Genomic DNA, 17,233 nt, shown 5'->3' with positions numbered 1-17,233 from the left:
TTTATCTGGGGTGCGACCCTGAGCTCATATGAACATAAGAGGGGTACCCTCGCTAACTCTTGGAAACTTAAGCAAATGTGACCTGACCAGGTAAGGATATTGGAGTGGATGGCACTACTTTTACTTAACCTAGACATTGCCTAACTCCCCCTCGTAGGGAGGACGGGGACATAACAAAATAAATACAGTAACATATTTCAGGCTACACAAGTGAAATTAGTGTTACCTCCAGTCAGAGGTAGGGCTACTTGCAGTTCTCCAGCTGCTGTTCCCTAAGAGAGGGAAAGATTAAGGAAGAAAAGGCAAATCTCTCTGTCCATTCATCCCAGAATAACACCAGGTAACGTCGGCCCTCGACCGACTGCTACTTGTCCTGTAAGGGAGCTAAAGTAGCTTACACCACCTGTTGTGCTGCCACCACAGGACCTATGAAGAATGTATCCAGGCTCCTGTGGGTTACATCTTGCAGTTAGTAGGCTGTGAAGGTGTTTTTACATGATCAGACACCTGCTTATAGGATTTGCCCCACAGAGAAGTTCTTTTTTATATACCAGGGATGTACCAACTCCCCTATCATTGCGAGCACCGAGTCTGCGCTCTCTTGGGGGAGAGTCAAGATTCAACGCTCGTCGTTCAATGACCAGGTGAATCCAAGTTGAGATCATATTTTTAGTGACTTCTTTTGACCCAGACTGTGCTGACAAATAGTTGGTTGATATGTTGGCAAGCTCCAGGAGTTCATTTGAGATAGCACCTTATCACTCTGACAGGACACAGTAACAGTTGATCATGATCATTGGTTACATGACTGAGACTCAATATCCGGAAGGGCCCAAACATAGGGCCCACTACATCCGAATTTCGAGTCTTAGCAACGAACTCAGTGACGAAGTTGAGCTCGAGCGTTACTTGTCCCCATCCCCTTGAATGGGCAATGTGGTAGGAAAGATCAGGCCAAGGAGAGGAGGAAACCAGCCTTGAGAGTCAAGTCACGAACTGAGAACTGACATAGCGATTCATAAGGGATTGTAGTACATGAACTACATTCCAAGGAGGTGGTCTACTCCCGATTGGGGACAGGTAAGCTCAAAATTTTGTATGACAGACAATTCCGTCGAGGAGGAAATGTTAATTCCATTCAGCCTAAAGACAAGGCTCAAGTCCATGCGGTAGCCTTTCACCACTGAGACCAAGCAGTTTTCCCTCCCTGTAGTACAATAAGAACACCACTATCATTGGAATAGTGGCATCAAGAGAAGCAAGATTCCTTCCGCAACATCAATCACAGAAGGCAGCCCACTTTGCCTGATTAATGGAGATAGACCACTTACAGAGATACCCAGTTCTCCTTTTCACCAGTGCTTGAAAAAAGGCTCTTTACACAAGATGCTGGATAACCCCCAGGCATTAAATCGTAGGGAAGCGACTGCTTTGTGGTATGGTCTCTATGTGAGGTTGTTTGAAGAGACTGGGAAAGCTGTCTTGGTACCTTTGTGAGCATAAGTAGAAGGTCCGAGTACCATTCTGAGCAGCTATCAGGGAATGAGAGGTCCTGCAATGCCCTTGCCTTTTTAATAAGTCTCCTTATCAGACAGAAGGGGGGAACGCGTAGACGTCAAGGTTGTCCCACGGATGTTGAAAGGCATCTTGGAGAGCTGTCTGGGGATACAGTACAGTACTGGCAATCAGTAAGCCAGAAGCTTCTGTTTCAGGTACGTCTATCATTGGCAAAACCCACAAAATTAAGACTGTTGGCTATCCGAGGAAGCAAAGACCACTTGAAACCAACTATACAGGTTTTCTTGCTCAGATTTTTGGCAAGGATGGTTTTCTTGCTCGGAATGAAACAGGCTGACTGGGTGATCGAGTTGTCTCCCATCCATCCCAGTCTTTCCATAGCCAGATGACATAGCTGATGTGAAAAAGTATCTCGTTTATTTAGATAAGCCACTACCGTCATGATGTCACTCATCAACATTACTTAGTGTCTTCTTGGAAGTGCTTAAGAACCAGGAATGCTGCCCTCATTTCTAGGAGTTTTATGAGGCTCCCCACTGTTCTTGATGAATCCGTGAAGAGCCTCAAATCTTGGGGAAGAGAGAGAAGATCTACTCCCCTAGGAGGTTAGTATTGTCTACCCACCAACTCAGGTCTCTCTTTTGCTCTGAGGCTATCAAAACTTAAAAGTCTGGAGGATTCCTGTGCTGAGATCAATATTTTTCAGTTGCCAATGGAAAGAACGAATACGTAATCAGTCGTTGTATACCAGAAATTCCAGGGAGGTTAGGTGCCCTAACAAGCATAGCCATAGGTGTGCTTGTAGCGAGACTTGCTTCACTTCAGGAAGGGACTTGCCACTGCCATTAGTCTCTATTCTGTCTTGGGATGGAAAAACTTTGTCTAATTGGGTGTTTATTTGCATCCAGAGATATACCAGGTTTTAAGATGGTTGCAGAGAAGACTTCTCATGATTTATTACGATTCCCAGATCGTGACAAAATGAGAGGAGCCTGTCTTGGGGGAGAAGGGTCTCCACCGGTGCTGCTAGAATCATAGAATCAGCCAGTCATCTAGATAGCTTAATAGACAAATGCCGTTGGTGTCATGACTCCAGGTTGAAACTAGATTTAACACTTGGGATGTTGTAGACAGGTCGAAGCACAGCACCTTGAACTGGTATATTTTCTGGTGAAGGATGAATTTTAGGTACTTGTTTAACAATGGATGGATTGGGATCTAGAAGTATGCATCTTTGAGATCCAGTGTTATCATGAAATTGATAGGTCTGACAGCCTGTCTTAACATATTGGCTGTCTCCATTTTGAACTGGGTTTGCAGACCAAACCCGTTCAGGGCAGAGAGGTCGATGATCGGTCTCCAGACGCCTTCTCTACAAGAAAGAGTTGACTATAGAAGCTTTGGGATCCATCTAGGAGCTCTTGGAGAGAATCTTTCTCCAGTTGGACTAACGCCTGAAGGGTGAGATGTTTCGCTGATCCCTTCACTTAGAAACAAGACATCACTGGATGAGTCAACGAAGGGGAGAGAGAATGAATGGAACGTGGTACCCTGCACAGAGGTTGGAGACCGTCCAAGGTTTGGCCCCATGGAACTCCCATCTCTGCAACCTGTGCTTCAGGCATCCTCCCACCAGTGGATTGCCAGGATGAATGGGCCCATAGCGAGAACGACCATGTATTCCACCTCTATCCCAAAGAACCTTGCCATGAAAGGGCTACTTCAGGACTTACTTGTCAGTTGGTGGGGGACAATCTCGGTGCCGAAGAGTAAGGGTAAGATGTCACTGCCCTATGGAGGAGGGAGTCATGACTCGTCTTCCTCCAGTGCTCCACCAACGAGTTGTGTAACTTGAGTGCCTCTCTTCAGCAATTGCCTTGGGGATCATGAGATAACAGAGTCATGCCTTCTCTAAATCCAGTTCGTCCACTGGTTGGCCAGATTATGGGAAAGGAACTCAATGACCCTCACTCCGGAAAGCAAGAGGGGTGTTTATTGCTTTCCGCTTTTCTGAATTGGCCAAATCCTCATCGGCGATGAGAAAGCCTAACAAACCAGACCAGTAGTTGATCCAGGAAGAGGCTTACAAAGAATTCTTTGCAATCTGTTCCAAGTTTGTGGCCTCTGCCGCCGAGTCACCGACTGTCCTGTCAATTTGTCAAGAGTGATATTGAGAGTTAAAGCCAAAAAAATTTCAAATATAAAGGCAAAGGAGAGGGATCATCTTTTAATATCTCATAATACTTCCTCTGCCATACGAACAGACTAAGAAGCAGATTCAATAAATGCCCAGCTCTAGGAGAGTTTGAAGTCCTACCTAGTAACTTGGGAGAAGACATTCTTCCCTGCTCCTAGGATGATGGAGCTGGAACCGGCTCGCTAACTGGTTTTTTATAGCCTCGAGTTCTCTAAACCATGGTGCATCATTCACAAAAAAAGAGACAGCCGCAGGAACCCTAACAGGCGAGTGTTCGTCAACACGCTGATCATGATCAGTTGCCTCTCTTGGCGAACAAACTTAAGTACGTGTGCGCACTACTGGGGTAACGCGGTCAAAGAAGGGAGCAGACCTTCATCAGTGGGAGGAGCTCGCCCGCCCGCCTCACCAGCACATGGTGGGAGAGTGTGCACTGACACACAAGACTCTCCCTCCCACTCAACTAGGCCCAGTTCATCCACGAGACGTAGCATTGTAGACAGGAGTGCAATTCTGCAAGAGGTTGATGAACTGCCTTGTCTACTACAGGAGGAGTTACGTGCTCAGATGGAAGTGAGCAAGGGAGAGAGAACTTGTCTGCAAACGCTCGCTGCCATCATTCACGTGAAGTTAGAACAAGCAGGCTCTACCCCATGGGGAGTTGAAGCCCGAGGTGAAGCCCAAGGCAATAATTCCAAAGGGCTATGCCTCACAAGATTCGTCAAGACTTGTGCCATGGTAAGCTGCTGCGACTGCAAGTGGTCAATGGCTGCCATCATCTGGATGTTCCAAAGGGCTGGAGCAAGACATAAACGAATCTAATGCTTACAAGGTCATGAAAGGATGCCCTTTCGCATCGGCAAGAAGGGTAACCGGCCTTGTAGGCTGGAGGAACAGAGCGTTTCGTCGGCTTTGGAACAATGTGCTGACCAAGCTCAGGTCACTCAGCACACTGAGAAGCTCAGGTTGCTCAGCACACTTGAGAAAACTCAGGTCACTCGGTACACGGAGCAAACTCAGCTGGCATGCCCACCCCGGGGGATCACAAGCTTGGCCTGAACCGGAACCCAGCCAGCATCTCCTCAGGTGGGCAAGAAGTTGCAGAGAAATCTTCAGTGAAGGACACGAGTCACTTTGTAGGGAACTCCACTCCAGATGCTAGGCGTGGGGAAGGCCGTTGCCAACCCGTGCAGAGGCAGATGTGCACTCTCTCTGATCCCCAAGGAAGGCCAAAGTTGATGTATGGCATCTTTTAAAAGATAAAACTCGCCTTCGGCTGTGGGCGCTCCCACTTTGCTAGGGGAAGCGACGGAGCCCTCCGTACATGAGGGTTTTCTGTGGGTCAAATGGTCATCAAACTCTTATTCGTTCGTCCTCCAGAGGAGACTGAACAAGTAGTCAGCGGGTGGTGGACGAGATGCCATAGTAAGAAGTCGGGATTTCTTTGACCTTGAGGACAACACTGAGGGAAGTAGAATCCCTTTTAGACTTCTTCCGTTGCCTACTGTACCGTCCCACTGGGAGGATGGCCACTGTGACACTCCACAGGGAGACAACCAAGTGCAGGAGTGTCGTCTGCACTCAGGATAAAGGGAATGAGGATCAGTCTCCCGAGACGACATTAAGGTCCTACAAGAGCAACCTTCGATGCCAGGGCAAACCCACATATTAGCAGCCCTCATTAAGACCAGACACACCTGCAAAATGAAAAGGAAAACAAAGGGAGTGTACTGCCAGTTCTTTATATAGGATTATACAGGAGAGAGTGAGAGCATGTTTTCTCTTCAACAACCCAAAAACAAAAGTGGATAAATAGACCATGTGAGTGTGTGAGCAGGTTGGTTGGTTTACCCCTGCTAAATAGCAGCGGGTCGTTTACCTTGTTTAAAAAATTTATGGCTAGTTTCTAGCTATGCCAGAACCATATATCCATGGTAAGAGCGAATGGTTTGTATTTGTGTAGGAACAAGTAGGATTGTCCTTCAAACTCCTCTTTTCTCTTTCATTTATTATTTACGTACATGAAATTTTTTCAAAATATGTTAGAATATCAATGGAAAAATTTTGTGGAATGATGATTAAATTAAAATGCCCACAAAAAAGGTCCTGGGTATTGAGGGCCAAATTAGTAATCAGTGCTTAATTACACTTAATGTTTTTTCATTTTACTTTTCAGGTTACATCCACATTCACATAAAACAAGTATGTTCAGGTTAACTGAGAATCCAGAAGTATTGCAAGTTAACAAAGTACTATTACTGTACCTACATTGCTTCAAGGAAGAAATTTCAATGCATTTTTATTTATTGTATATGTTGGCATTTAGAATCAGTTTGCCTTAACCAAAGAATATGCTTTACCTGTGAAGGCTTAAGTAATGATTGTCATTTACTCAACTTTGGTTTGTTGGATAAGTTTCATGGCAAATTAGCCTATCTATAGGCAAAGCATAAGTTGATTTGCAAGAAACGTGATTTATGAATATCGTACAAGTACTGCCTTTCATTGTGATAAGTGTCGTAAGTAATAACATGAGTGTATATAGTACAGTACTGTAACTACATCAAAATGATCATGTATTTTATTTAGATTTTTAAGGAAGTGACTGCAAGACACCCAAGAACATCAAAATATTAAGGTTGTGCCATTAATTGTTTATTGATGTAATAGATTTTTTTCATTATATGGAAATGGAAAATTATGTCATAATGTTAGACAATAAATTTCTCAATTTTTTTTATCACACTTTTAAAATACCTGTTTTTCATATACAGTATTCTAGGGACCAATACCATCAGTCAGATATAAATTATGAGATACGATGATGCGTCACATATTTGCCAATGTATTGAATATGTTTTGTTATAGCTTGTTATATCTTTGTTGTCATACTGTATAAAGAAAGTACTGTACTGTTTATTTGTTCAGGAATTATTTGGATATTTATTTATACAGGCTCCAGCTTGTTATATCTTTTTCATACTGTATAAAAAAGCACTGTATTGTTTATTTGTTCTGAAATAATTTAGTTATTTATTGTAAGCGGTATAAAATAGGACAAAGTTAAAAATGGGGATTACAGTGTAGAATTGACTGAAATATGAACAATATGTATTACCAACTTTAGGAATCCTACGTATAAAACTGTTTTAAATATAAGGTAATTTACCTTTTGGACATGGATAGGAGGTAGAGCACAGTGAAAATTTGAATCTTAAATTGTCTTCATAATGAGACATAACTTGGTGAATATAGTTCTTATAGGTAGGTACTACTTAATGCAATGTGAATACTAGTCAAAAAGAAATATTTTAGCCATAATGAGGGAGTCCTTTGGTTAGAAATTGATATTACTGGTGAGACCTTATGTACCTCCCCCACTGGTAATCTAATCTTACTGTCTGTTTTCTTAGCATTCTAACATGCTTTCTATAACTGAAGTCTTTAGACACGTATAGGAATCCCAATTGCAGGAAATTTTTACTTACCAACTTCAACCAAGATCTGTAATACTGCAGGTTAATCATAATTTCTATCTGAAAAGCCTAAAAGGTACCATGTACAGATACTGAGATGTAATGACTATTTTGTAATCAAATATAAGATGACAGTATTTACACTTTGCTTTTCTATATTTATTTCAACCCAGTTATCAACAGATACCATACATATGTGACTGTGCCCAATGTTTCAATCATGTCAGTAGTGTGGGCCTACAGCAGTGAAACCCTAATTCATATTTGATAGATATGTTGTTTGTTATAAAATTATATCAAACAATATTACAAAATCATAAAATTTATTTTTCCTAACTATATAAACCTAAGACCTTTATTATGAGAATTGATTCAAGCGCAGCTTGAACTTGGCAGTTACAAACTTATAACGAGGTGTCGGCAATAGCTGATTGTTAGTGGCTGCTGAAGGGGAGGCCCCACCCCTTCTGCTTGTACACTGAAGTGTCACCTTGATTTCGTCTGAGACTTTAGGGGGAAGGTGAAGGTGGGAACTTAAGATTGAATAGTTAGGAAAATAAATTTTTTTAAAGTATTTTGTATTTTTCCTAACTACAGTTGGCCCTCAGTCTTTGCGGGGGTTAGGTGACATAGACAGGTACAAAAATAGAGAATCCTCAAATGCTTGCAGTCCTAGGGTGGATTACATCGTAATCTACCAACTGACTGCTCACTGCCTGAGCAGCCCGCTGTACTGTACTATGTATACAGTATTATTTTTTTTCACAGAATACGTATTGAAATACTGTATGAACACACTTCAGTAGCGAATCATCGCCACACACATACATTACAGTACTATATTATCATCATTTCCAGAACGATTCTTAATCAACATGTTTTTTAATGTACAATTATATTTAAACACTACCATAATGTATAGTTTTTTCAAAAGGGTACTGTATACTGTAACATCTAAAAAAACAATCATGATATGGCAAACAAACGGATTTTGATGTAAGAAAAATGACAAATTCGAAGATAATTTGTATTTTTCCTAACCATACAAACCTTAGCTATTTACAAAGGGTATTACTTTTAGCGCAGCTGAAATGACGAGCCAATAGTTTTTAACGAGGGTTAATTACCCCCGCGCTAGTTAGCGGGGGGGAGGGGGGGGGGGAAGGGTAGCTTGCTACCCCTCCCCCCTCCACACACCGGTGACTTGCTTCACTTCACTTAGAGGTAGGACTTGACTTGGGGGTCAGGGATGCCGGGCACATATGTGTAAATAGCTAAGGTTTGTATGGTTAGGAAAAGTACAAATTATCTTCGAATTTGTCGTTTGTTCCGTAACCGAAATACAAACCACGCTATTTACAAAGGGTGACTTACCCCTTAGGAAGGGTGGAAAATCCCCAGCCTTACTGACTTCGGCTTGCCCGGGGGCTCGATCCCTCAGTGAGCAGCACTAGAGAGAGGGAGCCCCTGTACCTCACAGGTCCCTAGCATCACTAGGAACGAGTGGCCTACATAAGCAGTGTGAGGAGGAGAGTGTGACTCGTCCTATGAAGTTGACCTTGAGACCTTCAGATAGGAATTCTAGGATAGGACGTTCCCCATACCACCTCGTCAGGGTATGGGAGACGCAACAGTATTAAGCTTAATACTAGGAGCACAAAGAAGCATGGGTTACCTGCAGAGGTCGAGGTCAGCTATGCGAGGACCAGGATGCTGCTTCCCCAAGAGAGGGGAGAATGAAGAAAGAAGTAAGGGTCAGACATACTCTTTCATTCACGCAGACTAAGACCGGGTAAAAACGCCCTCAACCTACTGCTACTTGTCCAAAAAGGAGCCTGAGGTTAGACCAGCTGTTGTGCAGCCACCACAGGGCCGATAGAGAACGTATCGAGGCTCCTGTGGGTCACGTCTTGCAGGTAGTGGGCTGTGAAGGTCGTTTGACGCTTCCAGACCCCAGCTTGAAGTACCTGCGTCACAGAGAAGTTTCTCTTGAAGGCCAGGGATGTAGCAATACCCCTGACATCGTGGGCCCGAGGGCAACGTGACGGAGGAGGGTCAGGATTCAGGGCATGGTGGATAACCCTTCGAATCCAAGCTGAGATGGTGTTCCTGGTGACCCTCCTCTTTGTCCTGCCTGTGCTCACAAACAAAGCTCGCACATGAGGACGGACTGCAGCCGTTCTCTTCAAGTAGTACCTCAGACACCTCACTGGGCATAGTAGCAGCTGGTCTGGGTCATTTGTTACAGAACGGAGACTCGCGATCCTGAAAGAGTCGAACCGAGGATCCGGCACTCCAGGATTCTGAGTCTTGGCCACAAACTCAGGGACAAACCTGAATGTTACCTCCCCCCATCCCCTTGAATGGGTGATGTCGTACGAGAGACCATGAAGTTCGCTAACTCGCTTGGCCGAGGCCAAGGCGAATAGGAAAGCCGTCTTCCAAGACAGGTGGCGATCGGAGGCCTGGCGTAATGGCTCGAAGGGAGGTCTCTTGAGAGACCTGAGGACTCGAACCACGTTCCATGGAGGGGGTCTCACTTCCGACTGGGGGCAGGTAAGCTCATAGCTACGTATGAGTAAAGAGAGTTCTAGCGACGAAGAAATATCCACGCCCTTCAATCTGAAGGCCAAGCTTAAGGCTGAGCGATGGCCTTTCAACGCCGAGACAGAAAGGCGCATTTCTTCTCGCAGATACACAAGGAAGTCCGCTATTGCTAGAATAGTGGCATTGAGTGGAGAGATACCCCTTCCACGACACCAACCACAAAAGACTTTCCACTTCGCTTGGTAGACTCCCTCAGAGGACCTTCGCAGGTGCCGAGACATTCTCTCCACAACCTGTTGCGAAAAGCCTCTCTCCGCGAGGAGACGCTGGATAGTCTCCAGACGTGAAGCCGAAGCGAGGCTACGGCCCTGTGAGGGACACCGGAGTGGGGTTGTCTGATAAGCTCGTGTCGTGGAGGAAGAAGCTCCCTCGGGAGTTCCGTCAGGAGCTGCAGAAGGTCCGGAAACCATTCCGCGTGATGCCATAGCGGAGTTACTAGAGTCATGGAACAGTTGACTGATAGTCTGGTCCTGTTGAGCACCCTTCTCATCAGACAGAATGGTGGGAAGGCGTACACGTCGATGTTGGCCAACCGTTGCTGGAAAGTATCTTGCCAGAGTGCCTTGGGGTCCGGGACTGGTGAGCAGTACAGGGGCAGCTTGAAGTTCAAGGCTGTCGCGAACAAGTCCACCGTCGGGGAACCCCACAAAGTCAGGACTTTAGGACTTTGTTGGCTATCTGAGGATCCAAAGACCACTCGGTACTCACTATCTGCGAAGCCCTGCTCAGACTGTCGGCGAGCACATTCCTCTTGCCAGGAATGAAGCGAGCTGATAGTGTTATCGAGTGGATTTCGGTCCACCTCAGAGTCTCTACTGCAAGATGGGATAGCTGTTGCGAAAAAGTGCCTCCCTGCTTGTTGATATAAGCCACCACCGTGGTGTTGTCGCTCATCACCACCACGGAGTGACCCGCCAGGGACCGTTGGAACTGCTGAAGAGCCAGAAAGACGGCCTTCAATTCTAGCAGGTTGATGTGTAGGCACTTTTCTGAATCTGACCAAAGGCCTGAGGCCCTCTGGTTCTTTTGACGCGTCCGAAAACAGAGTCAATTCCGGGGGGAGGACGAGAAGACTCACTCCCTTCCGCAGGTTCTCGTCGGCCAGCCACCACCGCAAGTCCGTCTGTTCCAGAGACCCCATTGGGATCAGAATGTCCGGGGAATCGGATCCTTGATTCCACCGGGACTTGAGCCGCCATTGAAGGGATCTCATCCTGAGGCGGCTGTTTGGAACCAGACGGGCCAGGGAGGATAGGTGGCCTAAGAGACGCAACCACGATTGGGCGGGGAGTTCTTTTCGCCTGAGGAAAGGCTCCGCCACCCTCCTCAGCCTTGCTATCCGGTCGTCTGATGGAAATGCTTTGTGGAGATTGGTGTCTATTAGCATTCCTAGATAAACCAGTCGTTAGGACGGCTGCAGAGAGGACTTTTCGAGGTTTACCACGATCTCCAGATCCTGGCAAAGATCCAGAAGCCTGTCTCGGTGCCGAAGAAGGGTCGACTCCGAGTCTGCTAGGATCAGCCAATCGTCTAAGTAACGAAGGAGACGAATGCCGTTCCTGTGCGCCCAAGATGAAATCAGGGTGAGCACTCTGGTGAACACCTGAGGAGCTGTGGAGAGACCGAAACACAGCACCTTGAACTGGTAGATCTTGTTGTCTAGGCAGAATCTCAGGTCCTTCCTGGAAGACGGATGGATTGGGATCTGGAAGTACGCGTCCTTTAGATCCAGTGTACACATGAAGTCTTGTGGTCTCACCGCAAGTCTGACCGTGTCTGCTGTCTCCATGCTGAACCGGGTTTGTTTGACAAACCTGTTCAGAGCTGAGAGATCGATGACGGGTCTCCAGCCTCCAGTAGCCTTCTTTACAAGAAAGAGTCGATTGAAGAAGCCTGGGGAGCTGTCCACGACCTCCTGGAGAGCACCCTTCTCGAACATGGTCTCGACTTCGGCCTGAAGGGCCAGCCCCTTTGCCGATCCCATGGCATAGGAGCTCAACGACACTGGATTCGCCGTCAGGGGAGGTTGAGATGACGTGAACGGGACGCGATAACCTTGGCCGATCACTGAGACCGTCCAAGCATCGGCCCCGTGTTGCTGCCACCTGCGGACGCAACGCTCAAGGCATCCCCCCCACAGGTGGACACGCAGGGGGACTGCCACCCCTAGGGCTTGCGGCCGCGGCCGCCACCCCTAGGAGTCTTGCCTCCCCTGGAGGACTTACCGCCCCTCTTGACCTTGGCTGGAAAGGGCTGGGGCTTAGACACCACTTTCTTAGATGCCGGTGCCTGTTTGGGAGCCTTACGAGGCTGTTGCTGCTGTTGTGGCGGGGCTGGAGGCTTATAGGGCCGAGTTGTAAGGGCCCTGTGGAGGAGGGAGTCCGTGCTGGATTTCCTCCACCTCTCAGCCGTTCGCTCCAAGTCTTGAGGCTCAAACAGGCTCTCCCCCAGAAGAGAAGCATATCGGAGTCTACACACATCTACGGCGGGGACCTTCGGATGGAATCTCTCGGACACAGCATCGTGACGCTTCAACACCGAGTTGGCCCACAGGGTGGTAACCTGGTGCGCCAAAAACTCGATGGAGCGGGTGCCCGAGAGCAAGAAGGTCTCTAGGGCCTTCCTATTGGTCTCCTTGGACAAGTCCTCCGATCGCAATAGGATGCCCAGAGATCCTAGCTAGAAGTCCAGCCACGAAGTGGCCAGCATGGCACACTTAGCGACCTTCTCGTGGTTAAGGATCTCTGCCGCCGAGAATGACACCTGCCGGGCAGAGAGTTTCTCCAGGGGAACTCCCTTCGCCAACTCCTCCACAGAGTGATGGAGAGGAAGAGCGAGGTTGTGCTCACCCAGGATCTCGAAATACCTCATCTGCTGAAGGCGAGGAGGAGGGATAAGCTTGTTCCCGGTAGTGGAACGACTGGAGGAGGCAAGAAGTGCGAGCTGAGCGTTGGCCCTAGCTCTGGCACTCTTCAGCCCCCGAGACCAGGGCAAAGCTGCACTGGTCTTAGGGGCCTTCCGAACGTTAAGCACTTCATCCAGAATCGTGTCTTTGCCTTCACGGGGGGCGATGACTGGATCCGTAAGTCTGTTAAGTGTCCTTATCAGGCTTAGGACCTGCCAGAAGGCATGTTCGGACTCTTGCTGTTCTCCTCCCTGCGGGCTGGCAGCTAAGTCTCCTGCCCCAGGAATCTCTTCCTGGGGTGATACGTGGACATTCCCCTGGGTAGTCGTGGGTTCCTGACGAATCCTTGCAGAGGATTTAGGGACGGTCTTGGAATCCTTGGGTTCCCTCCTGGGAGGGATACAGGATCCCAACAACGAGGTTCGAGGGGCCCCTTCCTCACGAGACGATTCTCCTGCCTGAAGCGAAGTCTCCTCTCCTGGTGCCGAGGGGAAGACTACCGCCCCACTGGACGCACCTGAGGATGGAAAGGCCTCGTCCACAGGAGAAGGAGAGAGTACTCGTGCAGGAGAAGGGACCTTCGAGACCGACCTCTTGGGAACCAACTTCGCCCTAGGGGAAGTCACCACGAAATCCCCTCCTCTCTTTCTCTTCAGCGTAGGAGAGACAGCCGCTGGTTTGTCACCCTGGCCGGCGAGTGCTGGTTTCATAACCCTCACTAACGCCCGTGCCAGCGGACCAAAACAAGTCTGCTGCTCCAAGGACACAGAGTCCGAAATCCAAGCTAAAGAGAAAGGGATCGGGCGATCCTTCGGAGTGGACACGACAGTACCTGCCTGAAAAGAAGGTGGGGAAGAATGCTGTACTGACCTGTCTTCGTCCTGCACTACCAACCTGTGCTTGGATGGAGGTGATCCCGAGTGCCGTCTAGGAGCACGCGTCCCTGCTGCTACCACCGGCTGTGGAATTCGCCGCGAACGATGGTCGCGCGAGGGTGAATGGTCGCGCGAGGGCGAATGGTCTCGCGGAAGTGCGGGCGAGCGATCGCGCGGGCGCGCAGGTGGATGATCGCGCGGGTGCGCAGGCGAGCGGTCGCGCAGGCGAGAGGGCGCGAGGGTGGGCAGGTAAATGAACACGTGTCCGAGGCGACGAACGCAAGCGTTGGCGCGACGGCGAGGGATCGTGCTGCCGCGTAGGTGAAGAAGATCGCTGGCAGTATAGATCCACAGGCGATCGATGACGAGCTGGTGAGTGCAGTCGCTCAAGTTGGCGATGGCGCGATGTGGTATGTCGACGCACTGGTGTGCGATGGTGAGCAGCATGCGCAGGTGAATGACCGCGTAATGGTAAGCGATGGCGAGCAGCATGCACAGGTGAATGATCGCGTGATAGGGTGCGATGGTGATCAGCAACCGCAGGAGGGCGATCGTTCAGGGTTGTGCGATGAGGAGCAACATGGTAAGCGGGCGATCGATCAGGGTTGTGCGAGGGCGAGCAGCATGCGCAGGTGAATGATCGCGTGATGGGGTGCGATGGTGATCAGCATCCGCAGGAGGGCGATCGTTCAGGGTTATGCGATGAGGAGCAGCATGCGTAAGCGGGCGATCGTGCAGCGTCGTGCGATGGCGAGCAGCATGCGCAGGAGGGCGATCGTGCAATGGCGAGCGATGGCGAGCGGCATGTGCAGGCGGGCGATCGCGCGATGGCGAGCTATAAGCTGGCGAACCATGTTCCTTCAGGAGCGTTGGCGAACGTCGGCGCGTTAGTTGTCGCTGTTGAATAGGCGATACTAAGATCGCCTGTGCGCGCTGGCAAGCAGGTGAACGCTGGCAAGCAGGTGAACGTTGGTGAGGAGGTAATCGCTGGCGCGTAGGTGATCGCTGGCGAGCAGAAGGTCGACGCGTGTCCTGTGAGAGGACAGGTGGTGCGGTGCGTTCACGAGCAGGAACGGGAAGATCGCTGGCGCGTTGGCGAACATGTGTTTCTGACACACGCGCAGCACGATGTTGCGTAGCCACAGGACCAGGCAGATGGTGAGCAGGGAGTTCAGCAGGAACTAAAGGGTGGTCAGAGACCGCAGGGCGATGGTCCTCAAATGAGCGCTGACGCTCGGAAGAGAGCTGACGAGCAGGAGAGCGTTGGCGAGGGGGGCGAACATCAGGAGAGAGCCGACGAGCAGGTGAGCGTCCTCGAGCAGGAGAGTCTTGGCAAGCAGGAGATCGTCGACGAACAGGAGAGCGCTGGCGAGCAGGAGATCGAAGGCGTGAGGGAAGAATCCCTTAGCCCCGAAGGGACCGTTGCCCGTCGGGTGACGAGTTCTCCAGAAGGCGAAGATCCGGCAGGAGATGGTGAGCGGTCTACAGAGAGGTTCAAGGAGGGCGGAGCAGTAGGTTGAGGCTGACGAGGAGAGTCCCCCCCAGAGGACGAAGACCCAAAAAGGCGTCTCTTAGTCCCCCTGTAAGGGGAAGGGAGGCCCTTGTGGCGTAGAGGGCGGTGAGCCTTACAGCGGAGGCGTCCTCGGGGGAGATCGTCGGGACCATCGGTCCTCCGAAGGGGAGTCTCCATCAAAACACTTCCCTCAGAAGGAAGCTGAGCAGCAGTCGAGACCGAAGGACTCACTTCCCCCTTCGAAGGATGTACGGAAGGAGGAGGAGAGCCTTGAGCACCATCACCAGCAACAGCACCTGCGGCGGAAGGCCCAGCCACGTCGGAGGCCTCTGTCAATAGACAGAGGGTCTACCTCTGCTACCACCGGCAACTGCTTAACAGCAGCCCCCAACGAGACAAGGTCAATAACAGCGACCCTGGAGGGCAAGCCCTTAAGCCCCAGGGACGACCAAATCTGTAAAAGATCATCACTGGATAAGGCATCATTAATAACCTCCCCCGGAGGAGGAGGAGGAACCGCCTCGCTATGGGAGGCGACGCCCTCTCCCCCCACCGAAGGTAGGGAAACAGAAAAAGGGCCTGCGCTCCCACTCGGACGACTCTCCTTAGGAGGCGGCCGAGGCGGAGCTTCGGAGGAGGTTTGGGCGGCGGAAGAAGAGTCCCGAGAACCTTCCTCCTTCAAGGCTAACCCCGGAGGAGAACGGTCTCTCTTGGACTTCTTCTTACGCCGACGGCCAAACCTCTCCCACTGGGAGGCAGACCACTCCCTACACTCACGGCACATGTTAACCTGGTCACACCGTCGGCCCCGACATTGAGGGCAGAGGGTGTGTGGATCCGTATTAACGTCCGACATGAAAGTCCCACAAGGACGGCCGGCAACTCCAGGGCATGTACGCATAGTAAAGAAAATAACTGAAGGTCAACTTCCAACCCACACACATGCTGAAAAGAAAAAGCAGAAAATTAAAGGTTGTCACGAAGGCGATGAGCAGACACGTCTGATCACCGCCGAGCCAAAAGTGAAGTGAAGCAAGTCACCGGTGTGTGGAGGGGGGAGGGGTAGCAAGCTACCCTTCCCCACCCCCCGCTAACTAGCGCGGGGGTAATTAACCCTCGTTAAAAACTATTGGCTTGTCATTTCAGCTGCGCTAAAAGTAATACCCTTTGTAAATAGCGTGGTTTGTATTTCGGTTACGGAACAAATCAATTTTTGGGTGAGATAGCCATGTCGTCCTGATGGAAGGTCTCTTCTGCAGCTTCCTACTGCGAGTGATATTACAAGAGAATTACCGTCAGGTATCACGGGGTTTTAACCCCCGGAACGACTATCCAAAGATATCATGTATAATCAGGGACGCATCCGTAGATAACCATAGATATCTGCACCCCAACAGACTTTACCTAGTCTAGTCAACTAGGGGAAAGGATAAGTGAGGAGCCGTTACATATTATTAATTAAGAACAACTTTTAAATATATGTATATTATCATCACACACAGATACTGTGAGGGTGCCTCTGCCAAAGTCAGGTATAATAAATCATTCATTGGGGAAGAAGTTTGGATAAAACATACTCCAAGCAGAGGTCCTGATAATCCTGCTCCTCAAACGTGCTCCTTGTAGTGTAGGGCAAGTACTTACAGGAGCACCAAAAAAACTACCCTGAGGAATGGAATAGAGTGGCATATAGGATTAAGCACTGTCACCCAAATGGAGAAGGTACCAGAAAATACTTCCTAAGCTTATTTTTCTTTACCTTAAACAAGTCTCAATCGAAAGGCAACAACTCACGACACTAAATACAGTGGTACTCACCCAACACAGTACAAGCCACATAAGGTGCTACAGTAATCTTAATACAGACCTACCTGATATTCACTGATTTCTTTTAATCCATGCTATGAAGTATAGCACTAATCGTCAAAAGGACATTAGCAGCTAGACATATGAATAAGATGGCAGCTGAAGTAATAGTGGCTTGACTACGTCAGGACCAGTGGATGGATTAACTCGGGTCTACCTGTTGCGAGCTATCCACCTTCTTAAAGATTAGGCAGAAGATACTCCTCTGTTAAAAGATAAAGATCTTTATTTGTCTAAGAACAATTAAAAATTAAGAAAATCTAATTGACTTTCACA

General features: G+C 48.9%; 1 protein-coding gene across 1 annotated transcript in view; it reads left to right on the top strand.

Moving 5' to 3' along the window:
- LOC137631832 (uncharacterized) overlaps window positions 1-7,334 on the top strand; it is a 278,258-nt gene extending 270,924 nt beyond the window's left edge. The window contains exon 9 of the mRNA XM_068363838.1: window positions 5,892-7,334. The gene's annotated coding sequence lies outside the window, so the exon portion shown is untranslated. The remainder of the gene's footprint in view (window positions 1-5,891) is intronic.
- The last annotated feature ends 9,899 nt before the right edge of the window (window positions 7,335-17,233 follow it).

This window comes from Palaemon carinicauda, chromosome 40 (assembly GCF_036898095.1).
Source record: "Palaemon carinicauda isolate YSFRI2023 chromosome 40, ASM3689809v2, whole genome shotgun sequence".
Taxonomy (NCBI): Eukaryota; Metazoa; Arthropoda; class Malacostraca; order Decapoda; family Palaemonidae; genus Palaemon; species Palaemon carinicauda.
Note: the sequence above shows the minus strand (reverse complement) of the source record. Positions and strands in the feature narration are given on the sequence as shown.